Genomic DNA, 8270 nt, shown 5'->3' on the forward strand with positions numbered 1-8270 from the left:
TTGGCCATCCCATCCCAGTTGTTGCTGCTCCTTATCTGGGATTCCAAGGGGAGAGGGATGAGGGCTGTGCTTCCCTCTGGAAAACATCCTGAATATCTCAAACAGAATCAAACCTGCCCACACTGGAAAATCACACCAAGATTGAAAACCCTTGGAAAAGATATCCCTGTGCTCCATTTCCCAGCACTGTGCTTGCAAAACTGACCAAAATAATAATGAAAAAGCTGTAATTTATTGAAATATTGCCTATAAATGTCAGGATACTTATTTCTGTCACTTGTGTTCTTGAGAGGACGGAGCAGATGTGGAGTGGATGGATTTGGGTTTGATGGGTTTGACGGATTTGATGGGTTTGGGTTTGATGGGTTTGGATTTGATGGGTTTGATGGGTTTGGATTTGATGGGTTTGATGAATTTGATGGTTTGATGGATTTGATAGATTTGATGAGTTTGATGGGTTTGATAGATTTGATGAATTTGATGGGTTTAATGGATTTGGTTTCATGGATTTGATGGTTTTGATGGATTTGATGGTTTTGATAGATTTGATAGATTTGATGGATTTGATGGATTTGCTGGTTTGAAGGATTTGATGGATTTGATGGTTTGATGGATTTGATAGATTTGATGGTTTGATGGATTTGATGGATTTGATGGGTTTGATGAATTTGGGTTTCATGGATTTGATGGGTTTGATGGATTTGGATTTCATGGATTTGATAGATTTGATAGGTTTGATGGTTTTGGTGAATTTGGGTTTGATGGATTTGATGGGTTTGATGGGTTTGGATTTCAGGGATTTGATAGATTTGATGGGTTTTACGGTTTTGGTGAATTTGGGTTTGATGGATTTGTTGGATTTGATGGGTTTGATGGATTTGGATTTCATAGATTTGATAGATTTGATAGGTTTGATGGGTTTGATGGTTTTGATGGTTTTGATAGATTTGATGTGTTTGATGTCACAGCTCCTGCTCAGAAGGAAAAGGTGAAGAAAAGAGGAATTTTTGCCAGTGCCAGGCAGAGAGGCTCTACCAACACATTAAAATCCATTTTTTTTTCAGACTTCTGCCATTGCACTGCCTCTCCACGGTGAAAACTCTCCCATTCCAAGCTTTTATGCCGAGATCTCATTCCTTTTGTTCCAAACTCCCAGGAAGCTCCCCCAGCTTGGCCTGTTCTCAGGGATTCCCTCCACATTTTCCCTTTGGTCTTTAAGCAGATTTCCCCTCCAAGTGCTTTTCCCTTTCTGCTGCCTCCAAACAAGGCTGCCCACTTTCCAGGAAGATTAATTTTGGGATTCTATTGCTGGAGGCATCCAGGGATTCTCCTGCTTTTCAGGGCTGGGGAAAGCCTGGAAAGAGGCAGCTGTGTTTTCAGGCTCTTTGAACAGTGTCTCTTCTAAGAGGAGAATAGATAAGCTGGCAGATAAGCTGTCCTGCAAACACTGTTAGGAGAGCCCAGTAATCACTGTCCAAAAAGTCTGCCCTGGGGATGAATGTTTCAATTTGCCTCAGGCTGTGTGCTCCAAAATTGGGATTTTTTCCCCCTGTTTTCTGCTCTCTCTGTAGCTGAAATCAAACCACTTTGTTGTGATGGGTTTGTTTTGAAATTAGGGATTTTTCCCCTCTGTTGGGAATGCTCTAAACCTGCCTCTCTGAGCATGAATAAATATGAATAAATGCACCACGAATAAATAGATTATTGCAATATATACACCAAAGCACTCGTTGCCTGTCCATGTGAGCACATGTAAATATTTTTATAAATAAACGACAAAAAAATTGCAATTCTGAGCTCCCCTTCTCTCTCTTTTAAAAAATCCCTTAAAAAAATCACCCACTGGGCAACCCATGCTCCTGACTTGCACATGCAAGGGATACCTGGGAGCTGTAAATCACATTTTATTTGCATTACGCCGATATTTCCATTTTTTTGGGGGGGTTTTGCTCCAGTGTTTTAATCTCAAACCTTTACTCTGTTATAAAGCTAAATATAAATTAGCTTTATATAAAGCTAAATACAAAATGTTGAAAAATGCCCTGCACTAATTAACCCTGGGGATGCTGAGGTGGAATGAGAACCCTGAGAAAATCTGATGAAAAAATTAAATTCTTGTGATCTCTAGAGTTAAAATGATATAGAGTTAAAACCAGGAAGAAGATCAAGATGCCTGTAGCTGATTTTCAGGAGAAAAAAAAAAAAAAAAAGAGTTTTCACACCTTGTAGGAAGAGAAACACATGAGTGAGTTCACTGAGATGGGGGAAAAATTCCAGGGGAAAACTGAAATACAGGAGAGAAACCCTCAGGAAAAGAATGGAGATCTTGACTGCTCTAAAGATCAAAAATTCAAAGTGACCAAATCAGAGAATATTCAGTCAAGGAACTTCAGCAGGAGAGCTCTGGAATTTCAGGATGGAGGAGGGTTCAGTTTCTTTAAGAAAATGTTAAAAAGGTTTCCTACCAAAAAGGGGGAATTTTCCTAAGGAAGATCTCCAGGCTGAATGGATAAATTTAAAAATTGCTTTACAAAATAAGAATAGTGCAAAGGATTTCAAGGATGGAGAGTAAAGAGCAGGGAAAAAAGGTTGGGAAATGTCTTCTAAGCAGGAAATGTAAATATAAAATGAGAATTTCCAAGAGCCAAGCTGAGGTAAATTTTTTTTTTTGTAAAAAAAACCCTCAAACAAATAGCAAAATATTCATCCAGAATATCCATAGAAGAAAAAAAAAATTACATGCAGTGAGAATAAATCAGGCATTAAAGATCATTCATTTGAGATTCAGGTGACCTTTAATATCTGGCCTCATCTCATGAGAAATTTGCTGTTGTTGATAATGTGAGGCCACATGGGAAGGTGACCTGAAAACAGGAAGAGTCAGGGCCTTGAAACTGCAATTTCAGTGGAAGAAATTTTATCAAATTGATCAAATGAAGGAGTGGGACCACAAAAAAATGGGGCTGTTCTGGAGCCAGAGCATCTGCATTTTATGAGAGGTGCCAGAGCAGAGCATCTTTAAATACATTGACCCAATCTCAAAAAGAAATAAATACAAAGGGATATAAAAATATTTAGAGCTTGAAAAACATCCTGTAGTTCAGGAGGGCTGAGTGCTAAAATTTCTTTTATTGAATATTTTTAAAAGCATTTTTTTAAATTTTTGAGTTTCTTTTTATTGAATACTGACAGGTAAAGAGAAAATGTTGAGCAACAGAGGGAGAAAATATTTGATTATCAGCTGACTGATAGAGTTTTATAAGAAAATTTGGTACATTGGATGTGTAAAGGATTTGAGACCCTCTCCTGTTCCATATGGAATCATGGAATGGTTTGGGAATCTTAAAGCAAATTCAGCTGCCATGGCAGGGACACCTCCCACTGTCCCAGGCTGCTCCAGCCCCAAAATCCAACCTGGCTTTGGGCACTGCCAGGAACAATTCCTTCTCTAAAAAATTTAGGAATCCTAATTTTTCTGATTCCAAAGATCTCTGCTCTAAACCATCTCTGGTTTTCAGACATGCAGATGATTGTTGATGGTTTTTATTTTCCAACACAAACACTTCAGTGACACGGTGTGGTGTGGAAATCCTTCAGAAATCAAAAATACACCCAGCAAAGCTGTTCTTAAAAAGTGTAAAAAAAAAAAAAAAAAAAAAAAAAATAATAAAAATAAAAATCACAAATCGCAACAAAAAAACGAGACCTGTGTGCAAATCTGGGAAGGATCATCAGATTGTCTCAGAATTGGTTCCTCTCTGCTTGTGTTCAGTGAAAATTCAGTTGTGTGAAGAGAATCCAACCTCTCCTCTGGGTGCTGGACCTGATTCTTCTTCCAGACTGGGAAAATTTCATGGCAGAGAGCCTGAATTTCCCCCAGCTTGGAGCTTGGAGAAATCCATCAGGGAGCTCCAGCCATCCCAATTAGTGCACTAATAACATCAGCCTGGATTAGTGCCAGGGCAATTACCCTCATGAATCAACTTCCCAGGGATTCAAAGATCCCACATTTCCTTGGAATGATCATTGGAGAGCCCCTCTTTGGAAGGATCACTCTCAGCCCCAGGATCATTTGGATTTATTCTGCTGAAAATGGGAGCCCAGCACCTCATTGAAACACCTCGTTACCACAACAGCAATAACGAATCTCTCAGCTGCTCCCTGCCCCTCATTTTCATCCCTTCCACCACAAAAACCAGAGAAAAAGGATGAGAAATAAACTGACCTGGAACACGAGGTCTAAAAGAAAATATTCTGCAGCAATAAAGATGATGCTGCAGCTTTTTCCAGAAATATCCCCCTGCCACATCCACGTTAAGCCCTCAGCTTTCCCTGCCTGGTCTGGAAAAGTTCAAAAACACAGCAAAAAAATGCAATTTACTGAAACATAACGAAATTGTAAAAGTGAATGATGCGTAGATTTAGGGCCAGACAAGAAACCCTGAAAACATTTGGCCTGGTTTTCAATTCAGCTGAAGAGGGAGGTGTTTCTGATAAAGCTGACATCTACCCCTTCCACTTTGCATCCCTTAAGGCACAAAACTAGCTGAAAAACATCGATTTTTTTTTATTTCCAGAAGTCAGGTAACTGAAATAAATGAAAATTCAAGGTACCAGCAACCACAAATAATTTAAAAGCACTTTGGAATGATGCTGATAAGAAAGCTCACCAGTGAAATAAATCAGCAGTTGAATGAGAACAGCATAGACAGAGCTGGTGGAAATATTTGCACCTGAAATTCTACTGATAGAAGCCTGTGGAGGCAGTGGCCATTTTCATCCCACTGAGGATTTGCTCTCTTTTTTATCCATTCATATTTTTATCTAATTCATTCAGCAGGGCAGATTGGGGCCTGGACATTCTCCAGATTGGTTTGACAGCACGAGCTCCCAGTTCAAGTTGAAAATTCCTTTTCCCCCTACTTTTAGTGCATTTATAGGAGCAAAACCCACACCAAAAAAATCAGATTTATTTATTGCAAATATTATAAGAGCAACCAAAAAGTGAAACTAAAATGTATTTCAGATCACTGCTCATTCCTGCTCAGAATTTCATGGATTAAATCCTTTGGCCTTTAATGTTTTGGGGTTTTTTTATTTTTTGTGCCATCTGGAATTGCTAGAGGAGCAGAATGTGATTAAAATCCTAGGATGGTTTGGGATGGAAGGGAACTTAAAGATCATCTCATTCCAACCCCTGCCATGGTAAGGATATTTTCCACTGTCCCAGGCTGCTCCAGCCCCATCCTTGGACACTTCCAGGGATCCAGGGGCAGCCACAGCTGCTCTGGACAGTTGAATCCATTATATTGAGAATTTCAGTGATGCCCTGGTTAAAGTTAAAAATTAAGACCTAAATCAGACTTGGGAGGAAGTCACCTTCAGATGAGGAATTTGTAACACCTGAAAACACCAGAATTGCCACTTCTCATATTTTGAAGCAGCTTTTTAAAATCAAATATGCTTTGATCTGGCCCTGGTGACTGTCAGCAGAGGCTGTCATAAGGGACTCTGTGCATCACAAAAAACATTTCTGCAGAGGAATTATTGTTACAAAATGATTTAGGAGGATAAAGCTTCTCCCTTCCCTTCAGAACAAAGATTATAAATCCTGCTGTGGTGTGAAGGCAAATCCAAATATTTGTGTTGCACACTTAGCTCAGAGGCAGAGGGATCCCCTGGGTTTCAGTGCAGAGCAATTCCTGGGGCTGCTCCCTCCTTCCCTGGTGTTCTCCTCTTTCCTTGGGGATGAGGTATTGCATTTGACAAACTCCAGGGCTGTACATCAATCCATCACAGAACCAAGAAACCCTCTGGAAAATGTACTTCCTGCACTTTTAATATTCTGCATTTCCTTTTATCCCTGCCCTTCCCCTGCCAGGAGTTCCAGTGCCCCTCTTCTTCCTTCCGCCTCCAGCTGGTTTAGAATCCTAAATCTTCTGGAAAAGGCTGCAGAGGCCAGGCCTCTCCAAACTCACTCTGAAAACAAAACAATCCCTGCAGCAGGCGGGTAACTCCATCTAGATTTGGGCAGCTTTGGTTACATGAAAGTGAGAATGCAAAAACACTTTTTGCATGTAGCCGAATACTGTTGAACACATTTGGAAAGGATCAAGTCAAGGCTACCTAAATCATTCAATAAAATCTGCTGCATAAAACATCTAATAAATTGTAATGGCAAGGACTTGTGTGCAGAGAGGCTGAAATTCCAGCTATGCACTGAAAATAAAATTTGGTCCCTTTTTTTTTTTTTTTTTTATCCCCTTCCCTGAGTTTACTAGCCATTGGGCTGGGAGTGTCCAGTTTCACTGGAACACCACAGAAAATGTTTGGCACTGGTCTCAAAGGAGAAATGATTTGGTATGCTGTGATTTGCTTTATGATTTGGGGGATCCTTTATTAATCCCTGAAGTCTCAAATCTCTTAAGACCATGATTAAATCAAAAACAAAAGAGTCCCTTCAAACTTCCTTGGTGCAAAGGAGACTCTGGTCATTAAGGGAAAAACGATCATAAAACTCCTGGGACAAAGCAACGAGGATTTCATAGTAAATTACAGAGTTAAATAATGGTGGGCTCTCACACCAGAATAAAACTCACTAATTCACTTAAGCACTCTGTAAGGGAATCTGGAATGCTGCTAATACAATAAGATTTTTGTAATCATGTTAGGAAGAATGATAGCCTTGTGCTCCATATCCCTTTCCTCAAATCCACTACCTATGAGATGCAGTGGAAGGGAAAAAAAAAAATCCCCAGAATCCAGATGAGGAAGCTGGAAGCATCTGTTTCTGTAGCTCTTTGTTCTAGCCAATAGGTCTTCAATTAAATTGCAATTTCTCTGCATTTTTGCTGCTGAACTGCCTTAAAGACATAACAACCAAGCCCAGGAAGATTTTCAGCATAGGTGACAGCATGGATGACGTATTGTCTGAAGCAGACTCTCTTAGAAACAGGATATAAAATCCTTGTGGTTTGTTTGGAGTTGTCATGACCCAGGAATTAAGCTCAGTTTGGGTGGATTTTAGAAATTGGACGTGTTTTCACTTAGTAATTTTTTTTATTTTACACAAAGCAACATCAGCCAGTAAATTCCCCTCATTTAAAACGTGCCTTGTGATGACCTCGAATTCTGAACTTCTGATTTAATGAGTAGTGCAGAAGCCATGGAGGGACCTGGAGAAGTCTTTGAAACATCAGGATAACACGAGCAGGAACAAAGTTTTCCTCAGGAACAGCTTCCTCTTCATTACCCTCACATTTTTTGCCTAAAATTTAATTTTAATGGAGGTGATGACCTTGGAACTGTTGATTTTTGGCTGATGTGGCAACAAGCCCATCAGGGGACACCTCCAGGGGACACCTCCAGGCCATTCCAATGTGAGGGTGACATCTTTTTGAGTCTGAGATCACTCACTGCACAGGGTTTGGTGGTTTTAGAGTTCTTGTTTTCCAGCTCAAGCACCAAGGAAGAGTCAGAAGCCATTTTCTGGGGTTTCCAAGGTTGTTTATTTTTTCTTATCTCAGGAATTTTTTCCCTGACTTGTAGAGGTTTGTCCTGCAGGTCAGTCTGAGGCACACTGCCCGCCCTTGGGGCAGGAGTTATCTTTTATTCTATAAATCACAATTACTTTCCAATAATGACACCTACATTGCACTGTCCAGCTTTGTCCCAAACCAATCCAAAAGTGCCATCCTAACCCAAAATATGGATGCCATGAAGAAGGAGAAAGAAAGACAAACCACTCCCAAATTCCTCCATCTTGTCTCCAGACCCCTATTATAAACAATTTTTAAAATTCACTTTTCTACCTTCTAACAATCTACTTATTTTTTGTGACTTGTAATTCTTCACATAAGGATGGTAATTTTTCCCAGGGACTGAAATCAAACCCACAGGGGTCTTGGGCATTGTGCCAAGGCTTCTGAGCCCTCTGCCCAGGTTTGGAGGCGTCCAGGGCAGCCAGGGGAATGTCCTGGATTCCCACATTCCATGAAGAAATTCCTGCTGGTGTCCAGCCTGGCACGACTTGAGGACTTGAGGCCATTTCCTCCAGAGACTGGGAAGGTCCCTCCTGAGCCTCTTTTTCTCCAGGATCAGGTCAGAGCTGTCCAGAGGAGAAACTCCACTGGGCTGGGGGAGAAGAACACCCCAGGTCTGCTCCTCCAAAGAGGATGAGAGTGGTGTGGAGCTCCACAAATGGGTGAAATTCCATGTGAAAGCAGCCCAAATTGCCCAAAATGTAAAACACACACTGAAAAACCCCAAAC

The sequence above is a fragment of the Catharus ustulatus genome, chromosome 2 (genome assembly GCF_009819885.2).
Source record: "Catharus ustulatus isolate bCatUst1 chromosome 2, bCatUst1.pri.v2, whole genome shotgun sequence".
Taxonomy (NCBI): Eukaryota; Metazoa; Chordata; class Aves; order Passeriformes; family Turdidae; genus Catharus; species Catharus ustulatus.